Source organism: Heterodontus francisci, chromosome 9 (genome assembly GCF_036365525.1).
Source record: "Heterodontus francisci isolate sHetFra1 chromosome 9, sHetFra1.hap1, whole genome shotgun sequence".
Taxonomy (NCBI): Eukaryota; Metazoa; Chordata; class Chondrichthyes; order Heterodontiformes; family Heterodontidae; genus Heterodontus; species Heterodontus francisci.
The window spans coordinates 50,372,771-50,386,989 of NC_090379.1; positions in this window are offsets into that span (position 1 = coordinate 50,372,771).

Below are 14,219 nucleotides of genomic sequence, written 5' to 3' on the forward strand. Positions count from 1 at the left end.
ATTCTTCCACAAAAGAACGTACATTTATATATGCACTTTCGGACCTCAGGACGTTCTTCACAAACAATGCATAGTTTTAAAGCCACTACTGTAATGTAGGAAAGTAAGACAGCCAGGCAGTTTGAACACAACAAGGGCCCAGAAGCAGCTATGAAATAACTAACAGGAAGTCTATTTTAGTGATATTGCTTGAGGGATGAATGTTGGCCGGAACACTGGAGGAAATTTCCTGCTCATCTTTGAATTGTGTCAAAGGACCTTTACATCAACCTGACAGGGAAGACCGGGACTCGGTTTAATGTTTCAATCACACTGAAGTGTCCACCTGGATTATGTACTCATGCCCCTGCTGTAGGAATTGAGACAACAGCTTTCTAACTCTGAGGCAAGATGGCCAAAACTAAACCAAGGCTGACACAGTAGTCAATCTCTGAGTAAATGTTGTCTCAGACTTTAACATATTCCCGTGTGAAGCCTATTTGGTAAATAGGCCAGTTCTCTAGTAGCTTCAGGTTACTACCTGAACATGAGTGAAGCCACCCTTCCACTGTTCTAGGCCATTTTTCAGGAGATGCCAGCAACTACTTTGAATCATGAAGAGAAAGGTTTCAAACACTATTAACCCGAATTAACCTGTCAATTCAGAAGAGAAAGCTTAGAGTCTTGATTCAGTGGTTACACGCTTGTCTCTCAGTCAGATGGTTGTGAATGAATGCGTAGTCTAGGCTGATGCTTCAATGTAGTACTGAGAGAGTGCTGCACTGTTGGAGGTGCTGTCATCTTGGATAAGATGTCAAACAAGGGCTTGCTCAGGTGGATATAAAAGATCACATGGCACTGTTTGAAGAAAAGCAATGGAATTCTCCAGGTGTCCTGACCAATATTTATCCTTCAATCAAAACCATCAAAATCAGATCAAGTGGTAATTTATCTCATTGCTGTGTGCAAATTGGTAACAGCAGTTGCCCACCTTACCAAGTATGTTATGCAGGCAAATGCTGCAGCACTTGTGTGAAACACTTTAAAAGTAATTTGTTTACTACAAAGGGCTTTGTGACATCCCAAAAACATGAAAGTTGCTATATGAATCTAAGTTCCTTCCCTTTCTAACCTTCAAAGAAAGAAATTTTATATCGCGTCTTGGGATGTTTCAAAGTGCTTTACAGCCAATTAAGTACTTTAAAGTGTGGTCACTGTTGTAATGCAGGAAAAGCAGAAACAAATTAACAAACAACAAACAGCAATGAGATGATAACCAGATAATCTGTTTTTAGTGATGTTGATTGCTGGATAAATATTGGTCAGGACACCAGGGATAACTCACCTGTGCTTCTTTGAAAAAGTGCCATAAGATGTTTTACATCTACCTTAGTGGGCAAATGGGCCCTCAGTTTAACTTCTCATTCAAAAGATGGCACATTCAACAGTGCAGCACTGCCTTAGAATAGATTTTTGTGCTCACGTCTCTGGAGAAAAACTTAACACCACAATCTTCTAACTCAGAGGAGAGAGGCGAGGGTGTGGAGAGAGCCTTCTGGGTGTTGCCCAAAGTGCTACTTCCCCAAAATGTACTCAACTCACTTCCTCCAAATAAAAGGTGTCACCATGGGTACTTGCATGAGCCCTAGTTATGCCTGCCTTTTTCTTGGATACATAGAACATTCCTTGATCCAATCCAACTCAGGCCCCCTCCCTCAACTTTTTTTCCAATACATTGATGACTGTATCAGTGCCAAATCCTGCTCTCATGCTGAACTGGAAAATCTCATCAATTTTGTTTCCAATTTCCACCCTTCTCTTACCTTCACATGGTCCATCTCTGACTCTTCCCTTTCCTTCCTCAACTTCTCTGTCTCCATTTCTGGAGATAGGTTTTTAACAAATATTCATTATAAGCCCACTGACTCCCACAGCTACCTTGACTATACTTCCTCACACCCTGCTTCCTGTAAGGACTGGATTCCATTCTCCCAGTTTCTCAATCTCCACTGCATCTGCTCTTATGATGCAACCTTCCCTACTAGCGCTCATTTTTCTCAACCAAGGATTCCCAACTCCACCATGGTTGATAGGGCCCTCGACCATGTCCAACCCATTTTTCACACTTCTGCCTTCACCCCTTCCCCTCCCTTCGAGTACCAGGATATGGTTTCCCTTGTCCTCACTTTCCACCACACCAGCCTCCACATCCAAAGTATCATCCTCTGCCATTTTGGTCGCCGTTTCAGACTTAGTTTAGGAAATGAGGATGGGTAGGTGGAAGGAGTGACAGTGGGAGAGCATTTTGGTGGTAGTGATCATAATTCAGTAGTTTTAACATAATTATGGAAAAGGACAGAGATAGAACAGGAGTTGGAGTTCTCAATTGGGGCAAGGACAGTTTTACTAAGCTGAGGAGTGATTTAGCAAAAGTGGACTGCAAACAGCTGCTTGAAGGTAAATCAGTGTCAGAGCAGTGGGAGGCATTCAAAGGGGAGATTCAAGGGTTTCAGAGTAAGCATGTTCCCACAAAGAGAAAGGATGAGATGGCCAAATCTAGAGCCGCATGGATGTTAAGGAGCTTGCAGGGTAAGATAAGGCAGAAAAGAAAAGCTTATGTCTGACACCGAGAACTCAATACTGCAGAAAGCTGAGAGGAGTATAAAAAGTGGAGGGGTGGACTCAAAAAGGAAATTAGGAGAGCTAAGAGAGGGCATGAAAGAATATTGGCAAGCAAAATCAAGGTGAACCCAAAGATATTTTATCAATACATTAAGACTAAGGGGATAACTAAGGAAAGAGTAGGGCTCATAAAAGAATAAAAAGGTAATCTATGTGTTGGGTGGAAGATGTTGGCATTGTTCTTAATGAATACTTTGTGTCTGTGTTCACAAAAGGGGGGGGGGGGCGATGCAGATATTGTAGTTAAGGAACAGGGGTGTGACGTACTGGATGTGATAAACATAGGGAGAGAGGAAGTATTAATGGGATTAGTATCCTTGAAAGTTGATAACTCACCAGGGCTGGATGAAATGTATCCCAGGCTGTTAAAAGAAGCAAGAGAGGAAATAGCAGAAGGTCTGACCATCATTTTCCAGTCCTCACTGGAGACAGGTGTGGTGCTGGATGATTGGAAGACAGCTAACATTGCACCTTTGTTAAAAAAGGGAGTGAGGGATAGACCGAATAATTATAGGCCAGTCAGTCTAACCTCAGTAGTGGGAAAATTATTGGAGTCAGTTCTGAGAGACAGGATAGCCTGTCACTTAGAAGGGAACAGATTAATCAAGGATAGTCAGCTTGGAATTGTTAAGGGACGATCTTGTCTAACCAACTTGTTTGAATTTTTTGAAGAAGTAACAAGGAAGATTGATGAGGGTAGTCCAGCTGAAGCTTTTAACAAGGCTTTTGACAAGGTCTCACATGGTAGACTGATTAAAAAATAAAAGCTAATGGGATCCAGAGAAACGTAGCAAGGTGGATACAAAATTGGCTGAGTGGCAGGAAACAAAGGGTAATTGTTGATGGGTGTCTTTATGACTGGAGGGCTGTTTCCAGTGGCGTTCTGCAGGGCTCAGTACTGGGTCCCCTGTTTTCTGTGGTATATATTAACGTAAATGTACGTAATTTGGACGTAAATGTAGGGGGCATGATCAAGAAGTTTGCAGGTGACACAAAAGTTGGCCGTGTGGTAGATAGCGAGGATAGCTGCTGGCTGCAGGAAGATATTGATGGACTGGTCAGATGGGCAGAAAAGTGGCAAATGAAATTCAACCCGGAGAAGTGTGAAGTGATATATTTGGCGAGGTCAAACAAGGCAAAGGAATACACGATTAATGGGAGAATACTGAAATGTGTAGAGGAAGTGAGGGACTTTGGAGTGAATGTCCACAGATCCCTGAAGATAGCAGGATAGGTCGATAAGGTGGTTAAGAAAGCATATGGAATCCTTTCCTTTATTAGCAGAGGTATAGAATATAAGAGCAGGGAAGTTATGCTGGAACTGTATAAATCATTGGTTAGGCCACAACTTGAGTACTGTGTTCAGTTCTGGTCACCTCATTACAGAAGGGATGTAATTGCACTAGAGAGGGTACAGAGGAGATTTTAGAGGATGTTGCCAGGACTGGAAAAATGCAGCTATGAGGAAAGACTGGATAGGCTGGCATTGTGCTCCTTGGAACAGAGAAGGCTGAGGAAGATCTGAATGAAATGTACAAAATTTTGAGAGGCCTGGGTAGAGTGGAGGTGAAGGGTCTATTCACCTTAGCAGAGGGGTCAGTGATGAGGGAGCATAGATTTAAAGTGATTAGTAGAAAGATTAGAGGGGAGATGAGGAAGTGGTGGGGGTCTGGAACTCACTGCCTGAAAGGATAGTTGAGCCAGAAACACTCAACTTATTTAAAAGGTGTCTGGATATGCACCTCAACTGCCATAACCTGCAGGGCTATGGACCAAATGCTGGAAGGTGGGATTAGACTGGTGGCTGGTTTTTCAGCCGGCGCAGGCACGATGGGCCAAGTGGGCTCTTTGTGTGCCTTAAACTTTCTACCTCCTACCCCTCCCATGCCACATTTCCCTGCAAGTACAGGAGATGCAACACCTGCCCTTTCACCTGCTCTTTCCTCGTTGTCCAAGGCCCCAATTACTCCTTAAAAAGTTAAAAAAAGTTAAACAGCGATTTAAGTGCACTTCTTTCAATTAGTATACTGTATTTACTGCCCAGAATGCGGTCTCCTCTACACTGGGGAAATCAAACACAGATTGGGTGACTGCTTTGTGGAACACCTCCATTCAGTGTGCAAGTGTGACCCCAAACTTCCGATCACCTGTCATTTTAATCCTCCACCTTGCTCGCATTCTGACTTGTCTGTCCTCGGCCTCCTGCATTGCTCCAATGAAGCTCAACGCAAGCTCGAGGAACAGCACCTCATCTTTTGATTAGGCTCTTTACAGCCTTCCGGATTCAACATTGAGTTGATTTCAGATTGTAACCTCTGGCCCCATTTTGTTTCCTTTTCTTTGCAGGTTTTGTTTTTAACTCGCTTTCCTCTTGTATTTGCTTTCGGGCAACATTCTGCCATTCACAGCTCCTCTAGACATATTTTTTGTTTCTTTACATGTCCCATAACCACTCCCTTTGGACTTGCACCACCAACTCTTTGTCATTTATTCTGTCCTGTCTTCCACCCTGTCACAGAGAGCTTTTGGAACTGGCGACCAATTAAGAGGCCATCTTCGGGACTCCATCCAAATAAGGACAGCGGGCAGGCTCTGCACCTGGGAGGGTCAAGAGGAGCGCCTGAGGCTTTGAGCAGCCGGCAGTGCCACTGGGAGAGGTGGGCACTGCCACTGTAGGTGGGGGTCTCTGAGGGTGCCTCAAGATGGAGGTACCCTCTGAAGACTTTTCCATGTTCAAAAGTAAAATGTGGCCACAACTGCCAGGCCAGCATTGTGGAAGAGAACCCCGCCACAGGATGGCCTGCAGCCACAGCTGTGCCACTAATGAAATTGTGGCTATCAGGGTGGGGAGAATTAATTGATGCATTGCTGGCCCCCTGGTCTGATGCCGGGGGTCTGCGTCCATCCATTTGACCGGCATCAACCTCAGCACAGGGTCCATCTGCAACATTCCAGATGGCTCATGAATATGAGTCCTCAATATTTATTTTTATTTTTTATTTTTATTTAGAGATACAGCACTGAAACAGGCCCTTCGGCCCACCAAGTCTGTGCCGACCATCAACCACCTATTTATACTAATCCTACACTAATCCCATATTCCTACCACATCCCCACCTGTCCCTATATTCTCCTACCATCTACCTATACTAGGGGCAATTTATAATGGCCAATTTACCTATCAACCTTCAAGGCTTTTTAATTGACCAATTGGCTACCCACAGCTAGCGGGCATGTAACCATAAACAGCTCCCCCCCCCCCACCCCCCAACTTCACCAGAAACAGCATCCCTCGAAAAAGAATGGAGGCAGAAACATGCTGGCTGTTGGCACGAAATTGCAGGCACGGCCACTTCCAAGCCCTCCTCTGCTGCACTATGAAAATCCAGCCTGTTAACTCTGTTTCTCTTTCCAAAGATGCTACCTGACCTGCTAAGTATTTCAAGCATTTTCTGTTTTTATTTCAGATTTCCAGATTCTGCAGTATTTTGTTTTTGTTTCCCAAAATGTTGTTTGGTAGTAGTGAAGAAATTTACTTCTATTATAGATCAATCTTATTGCTGCTATTCCTTTCGTGTCTTCCAATTTTTTCTAGATTATCCTCCCAATGACCACCCACCTAATCCTAGGGGGAGGAAAATGAGGGAGACCAGATAGCTACATCCCCTTTCAACTCACTTGCATGTCTGCCTACTGGGGGCATCTCTGCTGCAAACCCTCAGAAGATCTCCTGGATGTCCCCATGTAGCGCAAAAAAGTGGAACGTAGATGTGAATTTGGAGAACAGTGTCAAGCTTGGATCTGATGACTCACTTGATTGAAAAGCCTGCTGATATTTCAATGCTCAGGCTCACACATGAAGAATGACCAGCTGGGTAAGGTATCAGCAGACTCTTGCATCTGGTGAGCTTTACTTCAGTCACTTTGGATGGAGGGGGGGCGGTGGGGAGTGGAGGGATGGTGGGAAGACATTTGGGGGAGGGCATTAATGGGATATTACAAATAAATCCATAATTACTGTTATATTGCAGATGCCTAAATTTTGCTGCTCGATGAAAGCTATCAATTTCACTGTTACACAATACTGCAATCCCTTTTAAGATTTTTTGAATATAATTCTATCAACAAGACTGCCTACTTCCACCTCCAATGCATTACCCAAATCTCAGCCTACCCCATTTCCACTCCAGCTGAAACTGTCATCTGAACCTTTGTCACCTCTAGACTCAACTGTTCCAGTGCCTTTCCTGCTGGCTATTGAGCTGAACCTACATAAACTCCAACTCATTGAGACTGTCACTGCTCCATCCAATCGTACACAATATCCCACTCACCTAATAGCTCATTGACTCCCTGAATTCCCAGCTCAGCAACTTCAAATCTTTGCCTTCATATCCTTCCACAGCCTCGACCTTCTGTACCCTTTTAAGATCCTCCTGCCTGCACACTCTGTTTTTTAAATGCTGGTCTACCTCATGTTCCTCCACTCTTCGCTCTGCCATCAGTGGCAAAGCATTCACCTACCTATCCTCCTGACCCTGGAATGCCTTGCTTAGATCCTTTTTCCTTGCAACATTGCTGCCCATCTTCAAAATCATATCTAAAATAATACTTATTGCCTATTTTAGTAGACCTCCTACTACTGTTGCTTGGGTCCAACCCCTGCCATTTTTGGATGTTCTGTTATATTGAAGCCATTATATAAAGGCAATTATTATTGTCAAAAACTGAGGCTAAGCCTCATTACCAAGAAAGGGAATGGAACAATTTATGTACATTGATGTAGTATTACGACACCAATGAAACTTGGGCGAGGCTCTTTTACGAGTCTGCAGCAAGCCTCGTATACAAGCAGTGCAGGTCAGAAATTTAGATGCTTACTGCCCATGATATTCCAGCCGTAGATTGTGAGGTTATAAAATTGTCCCCATGATGATCTGAAGTAATACTTGGAAAGTTGTATATTTGTCTTCTCTTAACCTAAGTACAAAGTGCCAAGCCTCACCACATTTTCAAAAAGCCTCCCACAAAATCCCAATGAATTGTAACTTTAACAATGAGAGTGCTATTTTCCAATATTTTTTGTGCTTTATTATATCTTAATTGTGATTCTGTACTGTGGTGTTATGCCTGTAGGTATTCATTTATAATCCTTCTGCTGATGTTGTGTTTTCTGTTCAACAGAATGTGCTGGGTGGCACCTTTTTAAGGAAATGGTGAGTTAAAGAAGTAAGCTGTGTGTATACATTATATAAAATAACAGGTGGTCATAGTGAACTATGGAAAGGCAGGGAGGTGCATCCTGTGAGACCAATCATAGACCATATGCAACTGCATAATATGTTCTGACCATCTGTTATTCCATTCAGTTCCTGCTTCCTATAGTATTTATCAATGTTTGCTTTCCCTGTTAGATTACCTAAAAGCATAAGAATAAGGATGTCTACAGTGCTCGTACATTCCGCTAAAATTCATCAACTAACTATAAAGATTACAAAAAAAATTCAATAATTCTGTTATCTGCACTATTGTTTACTGAGAGTAAATCGACTGATGTCTATTTAACAGAAAAGGCGTAAACTAGGGATACTCATTAAGGTGAGTTGAACATTTGGCACATGACAGAGGAGATGTGCTTTCCATGTTTTAGGTAGTAGGCAGCATGACTTGATACAAATTATTTTTAGATGATAGCAGTTTGAAAAACTATTTTAGAATTTCAATCTTGCAAAAAAGTTTTATTAGTAGTAAACATACTTGCCTCATACTATAAGGATCATCATTATATGCCTCTTTGAACCAGATGAAGGCTTTCAATTCCACTCCTCAAAAATTAATTTCATGGCCCTTTTCTATAAAGTAGGACATCTCATAATCTCACATTCGTTTTTAACCTGGCTTTACAAAAACCTGCACTTTTAGTAGAAATACCTTTCTTGCAAAAATGTTCTGCAACCACCTGATTCTCTGAGATAAAACTGTTGTTTGCCCCTTTTTAGTTGACTGACTCCTAAAATAGTGCTGCTTCAGTTGCCTGCAGTTTCAAAAGCTTTGTAAAAGCATTTTGGACCCTCGCCATGCATCGATGTATCCATCTCTTGCAAAAGTGATTTCAGTTCCCTCAGGTAATAAACAATCTCCAGATCCATAATGTGTCGGCTGATTGACAAGTGACATAAAGCTAGTTTCAACTGCTTAGAGGAGGTGAAAGGAACCAAAACATCAAAAAGCTTGCAGAATATTGAGCTTTCCTGTCTGCCTCATTTACACTACACCGTGTCTTTGTACGAACAAGACAGAATCTTGATTTAACAGGAAATGCACTGAGGGTCCAATTGTCAGAAGAGTACAATGGAAACTTTATAGTACCTAAATAGAGTTGTATTCCCTTAAGAAAAATTATATTTAAATATAATTTTGATCTAACCCAAGGAAACCATTGCTTCTATAAAAAAAGATTTAAAAGCATATCTTGTAAGCATCTTTTTATGCTCGTTGCAAAATACTGAGAACAAAATTACTACAGCATAAGAGGCAATGGATTAGATGCTCTTCCAACAATAAATCCACTCCTAAATGTGGAGCAATTTACTTGGAAGTAACAGTCACTGTCAAATAAAGCAATCTGGCCACTTGTATCAAGGTGTCACCTTGGAATGTGCAGAAAAAGGTAATCAGAATGAAGTAGGAAATTACTATTCCATCTCCCAACAACTCACATTTTTCAATGTCACTGATGGCTACTATTATTTACACGAGTGATTACAGTTCCTAATTTTATTTTTAAAAATCCCCACTTTTCTCATATGTGACTGGAACCCTGAAATCAGATGAGCCACAACTCTGATCATAAGTTTGAAAAGAATTCTTAGCTTACACAAAGTTTCATTATTTTGAACCCAGACCCTATGTGCTGCTCTTGTTGACTTTTTACTAATAGTGGTCACCCTTGTGTTCACAGCAAATACAAAATTAGTGCTGGATGGACAGTTTTATATGTTAATGTCCTGTTTATTAGTGGGGATCTAAAATGGACCAAACGATTGGTGGGGAATTAACAGCAACTGAGACCATTCCTGTCACTGACAGAAATAAATCAATTCAACTAATACTTTCCAATTTTTAAAACTTGTTTTTAATAATTGTGGGTGATGATGTCAGTGTCAGCAATTGTATTACACTTCCATCTTGTTGCATCCAAAGTGAACATTAAGCGTTGCCTAGTCTAAAACAAAGTAAAACTCTCTCTACTCTGTCCCAACACTGCACCTTATTTCGAATATCAGGAGAGGATCCTCCATTGCTTCAATGTGACACATAAGCCATCCTTATGGGCTATTTGACCAGAATTACTGGTGCCAGTTTATGCCAAATTATGGATGATTTTGTCCTTCGCACTGAGAACTAAAGCTGGGAATTTCCCCCCTGGCAGAAACCTGGGGTGGACTTGGCAAAGCTGTTGCCAATTCACTGTCTACTGCAAGCTTTCTTGTCTTTCATTATTTGATCGATATGACTGTGGTTATTGCTTCTTTCAATTTGCCTCTTTTTTTTCATAAGCTGCTAGGATATGTTCCTATATAGAAACATAGAAAAAATTATGGCACATGGTAGCTGTGCCGGCCGATAAAGAATTATCCAGCCTAATCCCACATTCCCGCTCTTGGGTCATAGCCAAGGGTACGGCTCTTCAAGTGCATATCCAAGTGTTTTTTAAATGCAATGAGGGTTTTTACCTCACTTTCAGGCAGTGAGTTCCCCACCCCTACCACTTCCTGGGTGAAAAATTACTCCTCCACTCCTCTCTAATCCTTCTACTTTAAATCCATGCCCCCAGTTATTGAACTCACTGCAAACGGAAATAGGTCTTGCCAATTCACTCTATCTAGGTCCCACATAATTTTATACACCTCAATTAAATCTCTCCTCAGCCTCCTCTGTTCCAAAGAAAACAACACCAGTCTATCTTTCCTCATAGCTAAAATTCTCCATTCCTGGCAACATTCTTTTAGATCTTCTCTGTACACTCTCCAGTGCAATGACATCCTTCCTGTAAAGTAACCAGTACTGTAGGCAGTACTCTAGCTGTGGTCGAACTTGTGTTCCATACTGTTCTAGTGTAACCTCCCTGCTCTTTTACTCTAAGCCTCAGCCAATTAAGGAAAGTATCCCGTACGCCTTCTTGACCACTTTATCTACCTGTTCTGCTGCCTTCAGGGATCTGTGAACATACGCTCCAAGGTCCCGCTGTTCTCTACACTTCTCAGAATCTTTGTCCTCCCTGTATTCTCACTTGGTTATTACATAGTCTCCTATTTCAGTTCATTCATTACCAAGACTATAAAAGTCATCACCATTGAGTTTTCCCTTCAGCTTATAGTCAATAGGCTTTCAAAACCCATGCTTAGTATCACTTATTCACTACATCCTTACTGAGCTCATCTTCTCTTTCACTCTTCATTGTGTCCTGCACTGTAGGCCTTGGCCCTTCACCTAGGCTGCCTGAATTTTAAAAAAAAGTCATGCACCTAGACTTTGGTACAAGAAATCCATAAAGCAGGAACTAGTTTTTTCTGTGGAACCTTAAGCAAATCAATAATTTTCTTTTTTCTTCTCTACTCTATTGTTGCCTAGTTTTTTGTTGTAATTGGATTTCCATTTTCCATTGTCTGCTATTTGTTAGATTTTGAGATAATTGAGATGTCAGATTCCCTCGTATTGATATAATTTGTTCATATATAATTAGTAATATAGTGATGCATAATTAGTAATATAGTGATGCAATCTGCTACGGAAATCTTTATCCATATCTTTGCTACCTCTAGATTCGACAATTCCAATGCATCCTTTGTAAGCTTGAGCTCATCCAAAACTTGCGCCAAGTCCCATTCATCCATCACCCCTGTCCTCATTGACCTACATTGGCTCTCGGTCCAGCACTGCATTAATTTTGAAATTCTCATCCTTGTTTTCAAATCCTTTCCCTTCTCTATCTCTATAACTTCCTCCAACCCTATAAACCTCCACGATCTCTGCGCTCCTCCAATTCTGGCCTCCGGTGCATCCCCTTATTTTACTACTCCACCATTGGAACATAGGAAAGAACATAAGAACATCCTCAACAACTTTTTGGGGGAAGCAGATTCATATTTACACTAGCCTTTGTGTGAAGAAGTGTTTTCTGACATCACCCTTGAACTGCCTAGCTCTAATTTTAAGGTAGTTGTTCTGGACTCTTAGATAGAATATACAGCACAGAAATAGGCCATCTAGCCCAATCAGTCCATGCCGGCATTTACGCTCCAGTTGAGCATCCTCCTGTCTTTCCTTATCTAACTCTATCAGCATAATCTTCTATTCCCTTCTCCGTCATATGCTTGTCTAACCTTCCCTTAAATGCATCTATACTATTTGTTTCAACAACTCCCTGTGGTAGCAATTTCTCACATTCTCACCACTCACAGGGTAAAGAAGTTTGTTTTGAATTCCCTATTTGATTTCTTGGTGACTATCTTCTATTGCTGGTCTCTTTTTTATTCTTCTTTCATGGGATGTGGGTATTGCTGGCAAGACCATTATTTGTGCCCATTCCTGATTGGCCTCAAGAAGGTGATGGTGAGCTGCCTTCTTGAACAACTGCAGTCTGTCTGGTGTGGGTACAGCCACAGTGCTGTTAGGAAGAGTATTCCAGGATTTTGACCCAGCGACAGGGAAAGAGCAGTGATATAGTTCCAAGTCAGAATGGTGTGTGGCTTGGAGGGGAACTTGCAGGCGGTGGTGTTCCCATGTATCTGCTGCCCTTGTCCTTCTAGGTGGTAGAGGACGCGGGTTTGGGAGGTGCCGAAGGAGGTGTGGTGAGTTGCCGCAATGCATCTTGTAAATGGTACACACTGCTGCCACTGTGCGTTGGTGGTAGAGGGAGTGAATGTTTAAGTTGGTAGATGGGGTGCCAATCAAGCGAGCTGCTTTGTCTTGGATGGTGTTGAGCTTTTTGAGTGTTGGTGGAGCTGCACTCATCCAGGTAAGTGGGGAGTATTCCACCACACTTCTGACTTGTGCCATGTAGATGGTGGACAGGCACTGGGGAGTCAGGAGATGAGTTACTCCCCTCAGAATTCCCAGTCTCTTACCTGCTCTTGTAGGCACAGTATTTATGTGGCTGGTCCAGTTCAGTTTCTGGTTGATGGTAGCCCCCAGGATGTTGATGGTGGGTGATTCAGCGATGGTAATGCCATTGAATGTCAAGAGGAGATGGTTAAATTCTCTCATGTTGGAGATGGCCATTGCCTGGCACTTGTGTGGCGTGAATGTTACTTGCCACTTATCAGCCTAGGCCTGAATGTTGTCCAGGTCTTATTGCATATGAACACGGACTGCTTTAGTATCTGAGGAGTTGCAAATAGTACTGAACATGGTGCAGTCATCAGCGAACATCCCCACTCCTGACCTTATGTTGGAGGGAAGGTCATTGATGAAGCAGCTAAAAATGGTTGGGCCTAGCACACTAACCTGAGGAACTCCTGCAGCGAAGTCTTGGGACTGATATGATTGACCACTAACAACCACAACCATCTTTGTACAAAGTATGACTCCATCCAGTGGAGAGTTTTCCCCTGATTCCCATTGACTCCAGTTTTGCTAGGGCTCCTTGACGCCATACTCAGTCAAATGCTGCCTTGATGTCAAGGGCAATCACTCTCACCTCCTCTCTTTAGTTCAGCTCTTTTGTCCATGTTTGGACCAAGGCTGTATTGAGGTCAGGAGCTAAGTGACCCTGGCAGAACTCAAACTCAGCATCAGTGAGCAGGTTATTGCTGTGTAAGTGCCACTTGAAAGCACTGTTGATGACACCTTCCATCACTTTGCTGATGATCAAGATGGGATGGTAATTGACTGGATTGGATTTGTCCAGATTTTTGTGGATAGGACATACAAGGGCAATTTTCCACATTGTCAGGTAGATGCCAGTGTTGTAGCTCTAGTTTTGCTCTTTCCCAAAGTGGAAACATTCTCTCCTATCAGAGGAAATCGTTTCTTTCTATCTTACTCTATCAAATCCTTTAATCATCTTAAACGTTTCAGTTAGATCACCCTTTAATACTCTATATTCAAGGGACTACAAGCTTAGTCAATGCAACCTGTCTTCATAATTTAAGCCTTTATGCTTAAATATCATTTTGGTGAACGTGCTCTGCAACCCCTCCAAACAAATATATCCTTCCTGAGGTGTGTGCCCAGAACTGAATGCAGGGGTGTACATGGGGTCTAACAAGAGTTCTGTATAGCTGTAACATAATTTCCACTGGCAGCCATGCCTTCAGCTGCCTAGGCCTTAACCTCTTGACTTCTCTCCCTAAACCCCTCTGCTTCTATCTCTCTCTCTCTCTCTCCTTTAAGACACTCCTTAAAATTTAGCCTTTGATCAAGCTTTTGGTTTTCTTATGTGCCACAGTTTTTTGATAATGGCCGGAATTTTACAGTGGACTTGGAGGCCCCGTCCACCGGCTGAAAAGTCGGTGGTGAGCCCACCTCCGCCAGGTCTGGGTATCCAGACTGGA